General features: G+C 36.5%; 1 pseudogene; it reads right to left on the reverse strand.

Annotated features, from left to right (window-relative positions):
* Positions 1 to 565: 565 nt before the first annotated feature.
* On the reverse strand, positions 566 to 7333 carry LOC101975094 (protein Mis18-beta pseudogene; annotated as a pseudogene).
* Positions 7334 to 13870: the final 6537 nt, after the last annotated feature.

Here is a 13870-nt window from a genome sequence, read left to right on the forward strand (position 1 = left end):
TCTAAGCTGGAAAGCTTGAATGTAAAAGATTAGGTATTAAGTTCCTCTGTTACACCCAGAACCTGGAATTCCTGAGATAGTTAAAACAACGCCCTACTGGCCATTTAGCCCAGGGCCCTGTGCAGTTTGTCACAGGGCCCGAACCAATCAGTTTGAATGTGTACCCCGCTTAGGAATGACCAATCACCCCCGCCCGACCTGTTCCCGCCAATGAATGTGCCAATCACCTCTCAGAGTTGTTGTTCAATTTCCCCGCGCCTCATGATGATTTGTTCTGATGTATGCAAAGCCCACCGCCCTCTCCAGAAAGTGTACTTAAGCTCTGCTTGACCTTTGCTCTGGGCTCTGAGCCGCTCTCCCTTCTTGAGTGGGCACAGAGTCCCAGCGCGCTGGAACAGATCCCCAATAAATCCCCTTTTGCCAATTGCATGGAAAAAAACATAAAAATCAGACTTTAAATTTATTTACACATCTATTTCATAATTCTAGGGATATTTACCAAGGATTTCAGTATTTTTGTATGGCTGTTTGTTATCTTTTTGCTTCAGCCTGAAGCTCTCACTTGTGGACAGGTTTTGTGGTGAAGAACTGCTTCAACTTTTGTTTATCTTGGAAAGTATTAAATTCTCACTTCTAGAGAAGAGTCTTGTCAGATATAATATACTGGGTTGGAAGCTTTTCCTTTCACTACTTTGAATATGTCATTTCACTCCCTTTAGGCCTAAATTTTCTGTAGAGAAACTTGCTAATAATCTAAAGCAGTTCCCTTGTACATAAAGAGTCACTTTTCTCTTGCTGCTTTCAAAATCTGTGACTTTCTTGTTATCTATTTGTTTGTTTGTTTTTCTTATAGTGAGGCTCAGTGAAGTCTCTTTAGATTTATCTTAGTTAGAATTATTTTAGTTTCCTGATTTTGTATATCCATTCTTCTCCTTAGATTTGGAAATTTTTAGACTTTATTTCTTTGAATAGGGTTTGTGTCCCTTTGTTCTTCTGGATGATAGAGAACATAGTAAGACCAGCGTATTCCATGAACATGGGTTCAATTTCTGGACTATATTTGCACTGAAGTTACTTTCTAAATCAGAAGTAAAACTGCAAGATATGATGACAGTTGACATGGCATTTTATAACTCCATACATAGTAGTTTGGGTAGAAGCATTGTTCACAGAGAAGATAAATCCATATCCAGTGTTTTTTCCAGTAGGAATAAAGCACTGGGTCATCCATTATGGAAGTAGTCCAGTGCAATCAACTTGCCATCAGGTGGTTGGCTCATCACTTCATTACTGGTCTCAAGTCTGAATGAGATTTCTACTGCAAATAATAACCATGAACTTAGTGACTTAAAATGAACAGAAGTTTATTATCTTAGTTCTGGAGGTCACAATTTTAGCATGATCTCACTGAGAAAAGTCATGGTAATGGCAGGGCTTCACTCTTTCTGGAAGCACTAAGGGAGAATTAGCTTCTAAAGGTCACACATATTTTTGACACCTGATGCATTATTAAAATGTTAGGTTTTTGTTGTTTTGGGGAGTCTTCAAATTTTTTATCCTATAATGAAAATCCTGCCATTTTTTATTGTGTCCATATAAAACTTTTATATTTTTTGATGTTTTCTCTCATTATTATTAAGCTCAATTTACAACAGTAAAAAGATAAACTATATTATGCAATTTGTTAAATATTACCCATAGAATATTATTTATTTGTATTTAACATAAGAAAAAAATGCTTCAACAGTATTCATATAGTAATTGCTCCATGTAGGAATACCAACAGTCAACATTAAACCCAGCTGTATTTTCAAACCAACCCTGCACCTTTATATCAGAGAATATGTGGGATGTTGCACCTTAACCCATAAATTTGAAGTGTAAGATGTTTTTGGACATAAGTATTATGAAATCGGTAAGTTCTTAAGGCACATAGCTATGAAACCTGGACAGAAGATTCCTTAATTTTTCACCTAAGAAAAACTTCAAAATTCATTTGGAAAACTGGCCTACAGGTAAACATAATAATTCCCCTCTTCCAATCACTCGGTCCTATTTTTTTAAAATTTATTTTTTAGTTGTAGTTGGACACAATACCTATATTTTATTTATTCATTTTTATGTGGTGCTGAGGATCAAACCCAGTGACTCCCACACGCTCTGCAACAGCTCTACCATGGAGCTACAACTCCAGTCCTTGTCCCATTCTTGAAGACAATCTTTTTATCAGGAAATGTCTGAACAGACGATAGCAAAAAAGTCTGAACCTGAAATTCAAGCCTTCTTCAGTTTTCTGGCTTGGACTGGTCAGAATCTTCATTAGTGAACTTAAGTGAATATGTGTTAGCATTTCTCTTTCAGCTCTGCAATCTTTCCTGGTACAGGTTCATTGTGAATATCCATCTCAGATGCACTTACTTTAGCTCTTGCTTTTAAGAGATAGCACACTATTTTATCACTGGAAAGGGAGAAGTGACCTCTCAAGGCAACCAAAGCAACATGGGTGGAATAGGAATTTCATGAGAACTACAGAATAAAAGGTTATAAGTGCTGCATTTGAGCAAACCTCCAATGCTAACAAGGAAGGGTACTTCCAAAACAGTATTATTTGTGACTCTGGAGAAGACTACAAGCCCAGGGGAATGTGATGGGTCCCAGGAGAGGTGCATTGAATTGGTGAGCAAGTGGCAATGCAGACCCTGGGACACTGTCCATCTCTTGGGCTGTAGCCATGACAGCAGCAGCAGGCCGGTTGGGGGTTCCTTTGCCCCATGTCCCATCAGTCGAGGACCCCTCCATCACCTACGTCTCCCACTCCATGAAGGTGTTAAGAGAGGATTCACCAATCACCTCCTTAGTGCTGTCACAAAAGTCACTGCACAACGTGACTGAGGCTGCCGCGACTGAGTGGCCATCTTCTTGCCTATATTTATTATTATAAGAATCCTGTAATTCCTTTTATAAAAAAGTAAAAGAACGTGTAAACTGGCAAATTAATTATCATAGCAAGAGACTTCCCCAGCACAGTGGCACCTGCTGTAATCCCAGTGGCTGGGAAGGCTGAGGCAGGAGGATCTGAGTTCAAAGCCAGCCTCAGCAAATTAGTGAGGTACTAAGCAACTCAGTGAGACCCTGTCTCTAAATAAAATAGAAAATAGGGCTGTGGATGTGGCTCAGTGGCTGAGTTCCTGGGAGCTCAATCCCTGGTACCAAAACAGCAACAACAATCACCAAAATAGAAAAAAAAACCACACACGCAAAGACTTAAATATGCCACTCTCTGATACAGACCTATCAAAGAGACAAGATGTCAGCATTTAAAAAGCACAATTTTTCAATTTGATTCTTAAAAGCATCACACAAAGTCTGGCATGCTATTGCACCCCTTGCAATCCCAGGAACTTGGGAGGTTGGGGCAGGAGGATCACAATTTCAAGGCCATCCTGGACTTAGCAAGATCCTGTCTTGAAATAAATAAAAAGGGCAAGGGATATAGCTCAGTGGTAGAGTGCCACTGAATTCAATCCCAGGTACTAAGTAAAGTAAATTCAACTCAATAATGCTGACAAAAGCAAATTTAAAAAACCCAACCACCTCACCTTCTATTAAGGAACATTAAAGAACTGAGTAAGTTTAGAGTAAATGGCATATCAATGACTTCAATTAATATTATAACGATGTTCTTTCTCTCCAAACTTGTGGAGAGCATTGACTTGGATCATGGTCTCTGCCTTGTATTGTGGCTGGGAACTTCCTGTGTAAATTTCAGATAAAGATTGCCCAGTTGCTGTGGTGATGCCCTACCTGAGGAAGTTCTGTATAAGGCAGGGGACTATCAGTCTTGACCCTAGTTCAGACACCGAATGCTAGAGATAGAGAATTATAGAGGTAGTAAGTTAGTTATAATTGCTTGCAGGTGCTTCAACCTTCAAGCCTGTCTGCTTTGAAGAAACTCTCACAGAAACCCTTTTGATGATAAATCCTATATGATATAAATGAGCTGAGCTAGCTCTGGGTCATTGTTCCTCCATCAGAGGATGATGTCCCACCTGGTCCCAGCTTTCTTCCTGTAAGTATATGTTTGTCTTTTGTCATCCCCCATTGCCCAGTTTCTAAGATTCAGCCATGCAGGTTATGGCACAAACTCACCTATAAGATAAAAGCAATGAAATTTGACATACTCTAGGAATTTGTTCATCAAAATTATTTAATTTATTGTCATAAAATGGCCCATAATAATCCTCTTATTATCATAATATTTATTGAATCTAGTGATGTTTCCTTTCTCATATTTAGCTTTGTTAATTTGGTTTTTTTTTCCTCATCTGGGCAGAGATTTATCAATTTTATTGATCTCAAAGAACCAACTATGAGTTTCATTTACTTTATTGTTTTCTTGTTTTTTTTAATTCATAAACTTCTGCTTTTATTTTTTTTCTATCCTGCCACATATTTTGTGGTTGATTTGATTTTTTTTTCAGCTTTTTAGGGGTATATAGAATATTGATTTGAGATTTTTACTTTTTCTATTATACACACTTAGTGCTTATAAATTTTTCCCCAAAGTACTGATTTGGTGGTATCTCAACATATTTTGTTATATGGTATTTTAATTTTCATTCAGTTCAAAATATTTCCTAATTTGACTTTTGATTTATTTGGCACCAAGTTTATTTAAAAGTGTAGTCTTTAATTTTCACATATTTGGGGATTTTCTAGATACTTCTATTATTGATTTCTTATTCAATTCTACTGTGACCACAGAAAATACTTAGAATGCTTTAAATACTCTTGATCTTATTGAAACTTTTGGTCCAGAATATAATCTATTTTGGCAAATATTTCACATACTTTTGAAAGGAGTATGTTTTTATTGTTGGATAGAGAATGGTATAAATGCCAACTAGATCAAGTTAGTCTAGGTTCAACTCTTTTCATAGTTTGGTTCAAGTATTTTTGCCTGCTCCTATCAACTGTTTAAAGAGAAGTACTTAAATCCTAATTATGGATCTTTTTTTTCTTGTGAGTCTATCAGTTTTTGCTTTAAGTATATTGCAATTCTGTATTTGGTGAATAAATGAAGAACTGACTCCTTTATCATTATAAAATTATGTGGCATTTTTTATTTTCATTCAGTTCAAAATATTTTCTAACTTTACTTTTGATTTTTTTTGTCACCTAGGTTAATGAAAAATGTATTCTTCAGATTCCATGTATTTGGGGATTTTCATTTGTGATTTTTTTTACCCCAAAATATGCTTTGATATTATTTTGCTACTATAACTCTTTTCTCTTCAGTATTAGGGATTGAATCCGAGGGCACGCTACCACTGGAATATGTCCCAAAGTCTGGTCTTATTTTTGAGACAAGACCTTACTAAGGTGTCCAGGCTGACTTTGAACTTGTGACCCTTTTGTCTCAGCTTCCTGAGTTACTAAGATTACGAGTGTACACAATTATGCCCAGCTTTAGCTTTCTATTGATTAATGTTAATGTGAAATGTCTTTTATATCTTTAATTTTAAAATGTGTTTCTTGTACATAATCCACTGTTGTCTTTTTTAAAAAAATCCCATATGACACTACTCTTTTAATTTAGATCATTTACATTTAATATGACTTGATATGATTAAGTCTAAATCTAAATCTACCATCTTGTTATTTGTTATGCTTTGGTTTACTTTTTCCTCTCTTTGCCTTCTTTTGGAGTAACTGAATAATTTATTCATGATTCCATTTAGTCTCCTTTTTAGCTTACCAGATATAAACTTTAATTATTTTAGTAGTTTTTATTTGTGCATGTCTAACTCCTCATAGTACATCTTTGAGTAGTGTGATATTACTTTACATAGAAGAAACTTATTTCTCCCCTTCTGATCTTTATGCTATTATTGCCATATAGTTTACAATTACATAATATAGATCCAATCTCTTTTGTTTTTCAAAGATTTAAATATTAAAAATTTTAAATATTTACCCATGTAATTGTCAATTCTGATGTCCTTCACTCCTTTTTATAAATCTGATATTTTCTTTCCACCTGAAGGATTTTAACACTTCTGCAGTGTGAGCTTGTTGATGTTGGATCCTTTTCAGTATTTGTCTCTTCTTTCTGGACTTAATTTTTTTTAATATTTATTAAGTTGTAGTTGGACACAATACCTTTATTTATTTATTTTTATGTGGTGCTGAGGATCGAACCCAGGGCCTCACATGCGCTAGGCGAGCGCTCTACTGCTGAGCCACAATCCCCCTTAATTTTTTTCTTTCAGTACTTTAAAGGTGTTGTTTAACTGTCTTCTTCCTGCTTCTTTTTCTGGCAAGAAATCTGCCATTAACTTTGTCCTTGTTGTGTGCATAATGTCTTTCCTTTTCTAGCTGTTTCCCCACACCTCCTGCTGAGGACTGAACCCAGGAGTACTGAGATGCATCCCCAGACTTCATATTTTTTTTTATTTTGAGACAGGGTCTCACTATGTTGTCCAGGCTAGCCTCAAACTTGTGATCTTCCTGCTTCAAGTGAGTTGCTGGAATGACAGACATGCACCACGTTGCCCAGCTCTGATTATAAAATATTCTCTGTATTATTAATTTTGAGTAATTTGTTTCATGATGTTCCTTGGTGTGATTTCCTTCATGTTTCTTGTGCCTGGTGTGTTGAGTTTCTTGGACCTGTTTTTCATATTAATCAAATCTGGAAAATATTCATCTATTATTCCTTTTTGTTTTCTCTGGTTTCCTTCAGAAACAGTAATTATATATATTGCTGAGATTGTCCCACAGTTTACTGTCATTCTGTAGACTTTTTTTTAAAGTTATGAACCTCACTTTAGAGTTCCTATTTTCTGTCTCCAAAATCAATAATATTCTTTTCTACATTGTGAGATCTGTTAATTTTTTTTTGTTACATTGAATATCTCACACATTTCTAGTATAGTCAGCTCTTCATCACTGTAACCAAAATACCTGACAAGAACAACTTTAGAGGAGGATAAGTTTATTTGGCTCATGGTTTTGGAGTTTCAATCCATGGTTGGTTGACTCCATTGCTCTGGCCCTGAGGCAGAACATCATGACAGTAGGGTATGGCAGAAAGAAGTTTCTCAGCACATAGCAGCCAGGAAGTGGGGTGGGAGAGACCCGCTGCAAGGATACATCCAAGATATGCCCCAGTGACCTACCTTCTCTAGTCACACCACACCTTGCCTACAGTTGCCATCCAGTTAGACTATTCAAACTAGGATGGATTGATTAGGTTATGGCTCTCATAACCTATTTATTTTACCTTTGAATATTCCTGCATAGACATGGCAGGTTTTGGGAGACACCTCATATTCGAAGCAAACATAGGTCAGATTGGAATAGCCTTTAACAAAAGGCTAATTATTCTCCACTGAGGCAGGACCCTTCTGTGTACCCTACCCTGTGAACCATAAAGTTTTCCAGTCCTGTTGATGGGAAAAGGCATTATAACCTATTTTGTGTGAGCACAGGGCACTGTTAACTGCAAGTGCAGGTTATTGTTACCATCTTTTTGAATAGTCCTTCCCTAGTCTTGGGGACTTTCCTCACACAAACTGATCAGTACTCAGCTGAATTCACAAAGACGCCCCTATGCAGAGTCCTTTGTTGCAGCTCTCTTTATTATTTTGCCCTGTGAACTGTAACTCCTTTGTTTTTTCTGGACTCTTAGCCTCACTTCCTTATCATGGAGAGTCTACCAGACTGCCTGGATTCCCCTTTCCTGCTTCATGGCTTAGAAATTTTCTCAAGGTAGTAATCTAGGGACAATCACAGGGTTTATCTCTTTCCCCTCCGCTTTCCTTCAGTATCATTGTCCTTCACTCTCAGACTTGAATAAATCCTACTCATATACTCACTCATCCTGTCTACGGATTTAATTCTTTGAATTCATGAGAAGAGAACACAGAAAGAATTTGGTGATGAGCTGCAGGGATCTGCTGAAAAACTAGAGAGCATAGCCTGCCATTAAGAAGGACAACACGTTTCTTGACTTCAGAGCCCTGCAACTTATGCAGACCTCACTTGCCAGCATAAGTGGAGAAACTTTGGTTAGAAATGTAAACTGCAGAGCCCTAAACTTGACTTACTGAATCAAAAGCCCTGCGGGTGGGGCAGGTGACTGCTGTATGCTAAAGCCTGAGAATCATTGCTATATTAAGATATATAAAAGCTTTAGTTATAAGAGTAATGATACATAAAAGGAAATATAGAAAATAAACATTAATGGAGGAACCTAGATGGGTGTTCACTATGAAATTTATAACTTTTCTGGGGGGAAAAAGGTACAGATGCAAGAACAGAAAACAGACTGAAAGAACACAAGAGCTCAGAAATGGTCCTGTGTATGCATAGGTTCTTGATTATTATATAAAATTTGCACCACAGATTAATAAGAAAAAGCAGACTTGTGTAGAGAAAACATGGATCTGGATCCATGCCTTGTACAATATACAATGGTAAACTTGAGATGAACTAATCTAAATAATCTAGTTTGTAGTTGTCAATGGATCTTTTATTTATTTACTTACATGTGGTGCTGAGGATCAAACCCAGGGCCTCACATGCCAGGCAAGTGCTACACCACTGAGCCACAACTCCTGCCCCACCAAAGATCTAATCTTAACAGAAAATCTATGTAGCTAACAGAAGTATATGTGGTGAAAATCTTTGTGACTCAGGAATGGAAGACTTCCTTAATTGAAAAATAAGGAAGCATAAATAACAGATTTGTTCATAAAAACATTAAAAAGAATGGTAAATCTTAAGGGATATTAAGAATAGATACTTGTCACTCTCTCTCTCTAGTGATCAGAGGAATGATATACAAATACCAAAATGTAATAGGGACTTAGATTCCTCACTTTTGCCTAGAGATGTCTGATGGGTGGCTAAAAGCAAGAATAAAGACTTGGCATCCTGCCTCCATTTTTCATTTATCCTCTTTACTAAATCACCTTGGATTCCAGGAACAAAGTCTGATCTGATAACATAGTTACCCCCAGGCAAAAGCAACTTTTCATTCTGTGACAAGGCCCTACTTGACCAGTCCTAAGATAAAGGACAGACCACTCGGATCACAATCACCTCTCTGGCAATCTGAAGAGCCTCCATCTTTGCAGACTCCCAACCCTTGCCCTCATTCCTCTTTTTATAAAACCTCAAAGTTACTGTCAATCCTTGGAAGATAGGGCTAAGGATGTGGATCCCATCTTCCTGGTGTAACTACACTGATTAAAGTTCCTTTCATGATTTTCACCATTACCTTTCTGTTAGGTTTTGGGACGAGTGCCTAGAACTGATTTCTTGGATCCTCAGAGTATACCTGCAGCCCATTTTATTTGAGACAAGGTCTCACTAAATTGATGAGGCTGGCCTCAAATTTGCCTTAGCCTCCCAAGTCACTGTGATTACAGGTGTGTGTCACCATGCTCACTTAAAAATACAATATCATATCCATCAAACATACAAAAGAGTCACATAATATTAAGTGTTTGCAAATATGTGGGAAAATGAGAATCTTCACTTCTGGCTGATGAGAGTACAAACTGACTCAGATGTTCAGCAAAATGATTAAGCAGATTTGGTGGGATTAAGTACCTGTGATCTAACAATTACACCCTTAAGTAGGTATACTGAGGAACTGAGGAATTTTCACACATGCCCATAACAGGACATGAAGGAGGATATTCACCACTGCATTATGTATGGCAGGATTGGTAGATGAAGTAGAACACTGTAGGTGTTCTGTTCTAGAAAAATGGATAAGATGCAGTGGAGTCAAACTACAAATATATACATCATTGTGCGGGGGAGGGAGAATCTATAACTCATTGCATTTATTTATCTAAATAAAACCCACACATAATACTACTTATTCTTTCTGTATTATTATACACCCATAAATTCCAATTTGGATTTTCCTGTAAGCAGTTAAAATTAACCAATATGTGTAGTTTTTTTTTTTAAGGAAAAAACCCCCCAATTCTCACTCGAAGAGATCATCTGTCTTATATTCATTCATATTTACTATCAATTTTGATTACAATTATTTCTGCTCTATTCTATGTAGTTTTGGTCAATATTGTTTCTTGTATCTTGAATCTCCTTTTGAGATTTATTTTTTTGTCTTGTTGCATAGGTCCCCTGGGTACTTCTTATGGGGAGGTAAACTTTAGAGTCTTTCCTGAAACAAATGCCTTCCCACTTAAGTTCAGACAGTCTCCTTACATCCAAAGTTGCCGGTGAAAGTTCTGATATCTGATTCATTTGGAATTTTTTAGAACATTCTTCATATCTGATCTAACATTTGATGAAGATACTGTATATTTACAAGTTTGGTACATGTTTGTGGTTTTTGCTTGTTACCTAATCGGTCCATTCAGTCTGAGGATATATGTTGTTCTTCAACTGCAGGAAATTTTCTCATCCTTTCCCTTCATTCAGTTTCCACTCTCCCTTCTTCCTTTGAAGGAAGATTTGTTGGAATATGAAGACTTCCCTTACACATCTCATTTCACTTAATATTTTTTGTTCCATTTTCATTACATTCCATGGGATCTAAATCTAAAGAATTTGATTTGCTCTTTAGGTGTCTCCTTCACGTTCTTTAGACCAACAATTGAATCTGACAATTATACATTATACAGTTGAATCTAACAATTCTATCTGACATTATAAAGAAATGTGGGGGGTGGGGGCTGGGGTTGTGGCTCAGTGGTAAAGCCTACCATGAATGAGGCACTGTTTGATCCACAGCACCACATAAAAATATAATAAAGGTATTGTGTTCACCTGCAACTAAAAAAATAAAAATAAAGAAAGAAAAGAAAGTATGTAGAGGCTGGTGATATGGTAGAGTATTTGCCTAGCATCTGAGGCCTTTGAAACAGAAACACAACCCCACCTCCACACACCCTTACATAACATTTTAACAAACAGATTACCCTAATCTCAGAAGGAACACTTTTTAATAATGATAGCTTTAGACATTGATGCTTCTGTTTGGTAACCCTCATTATGGTTACTTTTCTCCAATGTTTCATCATTTTGTTGTGGTCACCTTAGTATGAGCCTGAAATGTTTGTTACTTGATTACTGCAAACTATATGTACTAAGAGTGGACAAAAGAGAGAACATGCCACTTGGCTGACTATGCTCTTAATAGGGCTGCATTCATTTTTCCTTCTTACTCTAAGCATCTATGCTCATTGTTTCTCCCTTGAACCAGACCATTCTTCTACAGTTTGGTGGTTAATGACAACACTTTCTTGAACCTTTCAAGACAGCCCTGAAGCCAAATCCACCTTTAGTGGTACAACTCTTATCCCATATGCCCCACACCTTCAAAAAGTTGTAGCACACTTCCTTCTTGTTTTCTAAAACTACTGAGAGTAAATAATACTTTTACCTATATCAACATTAAATAATAAACATTTTGTTCTTTCTAGGTTGTAGACAGAGGGAAGCTTGAAGAATGAAGAATGTTATCTTGAACAATGCATGTTGTAACAGTTAAGACTGCAAATGATTCTTCCTCTTCTTGGGAAACTGAATGTTCCTTTGAGGGATGCTGTAGTAAAGAATGATCCAAATGTGAAAGATGTTTAATATCATTTATTAAGTTCATTTAATGTTCTGGTAAGGCATTAGTTCTCAATAGCATTGAAGATGAGCTGGGTACAGTGGCACATGCCTATAATCCCAGCAACTGGAGAGGCTGAGGCATGAGGATCGCAAGTTTGAGGCCAGCCTCAGCAACTTATTGAGATCCTGTTTCAAAATAAAAAAGGGCTGTGAATGTACTTTAATGACAAAGCACCCCTGGGGGGAGGATGTCCAAACTTTAGTACTAGTAGTAATATTAGTACTACTACTACGAATAATAATACTGAAGATGATGAAACTTCAAATTATTTATCCTAAAACTTAATGCTTCCTGCTTATGCATATTTCCCCCAGTTTTTAAAAAAAGTTTTAAAAGTTTCCTGACAAGAAGAAAAAAGAATACATGATAAAAAGATCCTTCTAAAGCCATGAATTAGAGTAGTTTGATGGCTTTAAGGAACTGAAGTTAGGAAACATATAGGCTTATTTTCATTCAAAGTAAAAGCTTTGTTGTATTGGGAATGGGGAGAGAATAACATCATGGCTTAGATTTCTCCCTTTACCAAGATATATGAGTTTTCTCAAATTTTATCCTAAAATTAAGGACTGACTGATCAGCTAGATGGACTATACACATTAGTTCCATGGGAGATAACCACTGTGCCTAGTTATATTTGAAAAAAGGAAGATCCTTTTTCCAACTTCTTTCCCAACAATCTATAGAAAGGTTCACAGGTTTGTTTTTTTGATTTTTTTTTTTGGTACCAAGGTTTGAACTCAGGGACACTCTGCCACTATTTTGTATTTTATTTAGAGACAGGGTTTCACTGAGTTGTTTAGCACTTCACTTTTGCTGAGGCTGGCTTTGAACTCACCATCCTCCTGCCTCAGCCTCCCCAGCTGCTAGGATTATAGGCATGTGCCACCGCACCTAGCCACAGATATTTTTAATTGTTGTCTATAATAAAACCTAAGGATCAAACTCAGCACCTTGCACATGCTAGGTAAGTGCTCTGCTAATGAGCTATATCCCCAGCCCAATACTGGACTTAAAAACATTTTTAGGTGTTCTCTCTAAAATAAGTTTACTCAGCTTAGAATGGGAGCTTCTCTGGTGCATGAATGTTAGAACTTTACATTACTGGCGATGAAAATTCTTGATTTAAAAAATTCCTTTATGAAGAGACTGCAGCATCCTGAAAAGAAGACAGCATTCTCAAGAATTTTCCCAAACTTGAGTGACTATACTTATAAACCTCCTAGGATTAAAAATTGTGTAAAGAATTCACTGCTGGAGCTGGGACTGGGGCTGTAGCTCAGTGGTAGAGTACTTGCCTTTGCATGTGTGAGGCACTGGGTGCTGATCCTCAGCACCACATATAAATAAATAAATAAAGCTATTGTGTCCATCTACAACTTAAAAAAATTTAAAAAAGAATTCGTAGCTGAAGATTGTCAACCTTTATGAAGGCTCTAGTTAGAAAGAAGGGAATACCTGGAGGCCCATATTTGGCTGCCTATCTAATACAGATGACCACTGAGCCACATCCCCAGCCCTATTTTGTATTTTATTTAGAGACAGGGTCTCACTTAGTTGCTTAGTGCCTCCCTAAGTTACTGAGGCTGGAATCAGTAACTTGCAATCCTCCTGCCTCAGCCTCTGGAGACACTGAGATTATAGGTGTGCACCATTGCACCTGGCTAGATTACTTTTATTTAAGAGGCATCTTGTTTCCTTGTTCATCATCAATTGTGTATTCATGAATGCTCTTGATAAATCAAAAATATTTGTATTTAGTGTCTTTTTCATGGCAAACCTATTTACTAAAGTATATTAACAAAAAATGCAACAGAATTAAAAAAATATCTTTCCAAAAAGATATTACTTAACATCAGTCTGTAATGGAAACAAATTTCCTATGTTAATGGCTATCTTTAGATATAAAAAAGCAATAATTTGAGATAAACTATATTTTTCCATTCTCAGAAATTGAGCTATAAGGCTCAAAATTAGCTGTATTATCTTTCATGAGAATTCCACTAATTCTGAATTTCATAAAGTAAACCACACAACTTTAAACAGCATTACTTTATTATCTATCCTCTGTTTACCTCAGACAATCTAGATATATACAAAAATTTGGAATGTGGAATAAATGCTGATTGATAAAAATGGAAATTTTTTTAATTACAGCAAATTAACAATTAATAGTTCTGTTTGTGTTCAAAAGAATTTTGAACA

Source organism: Ictidomys tridecemlineatus, chromosome 1 (assembly GCF_052094955.1).
Source record: "Ictidomys tridecemlineatus isolate mIctTri1 chromosome 1, mIctTri1.hap1, whole genome shotgun sequence".
Classification (NCBI taxonomy): Eukaryota; Metazoa; Chordata; class Mammalia; order Rodentia; family Sciuridae; genus Ictidomys; species Ictidomys tridecemlineatus.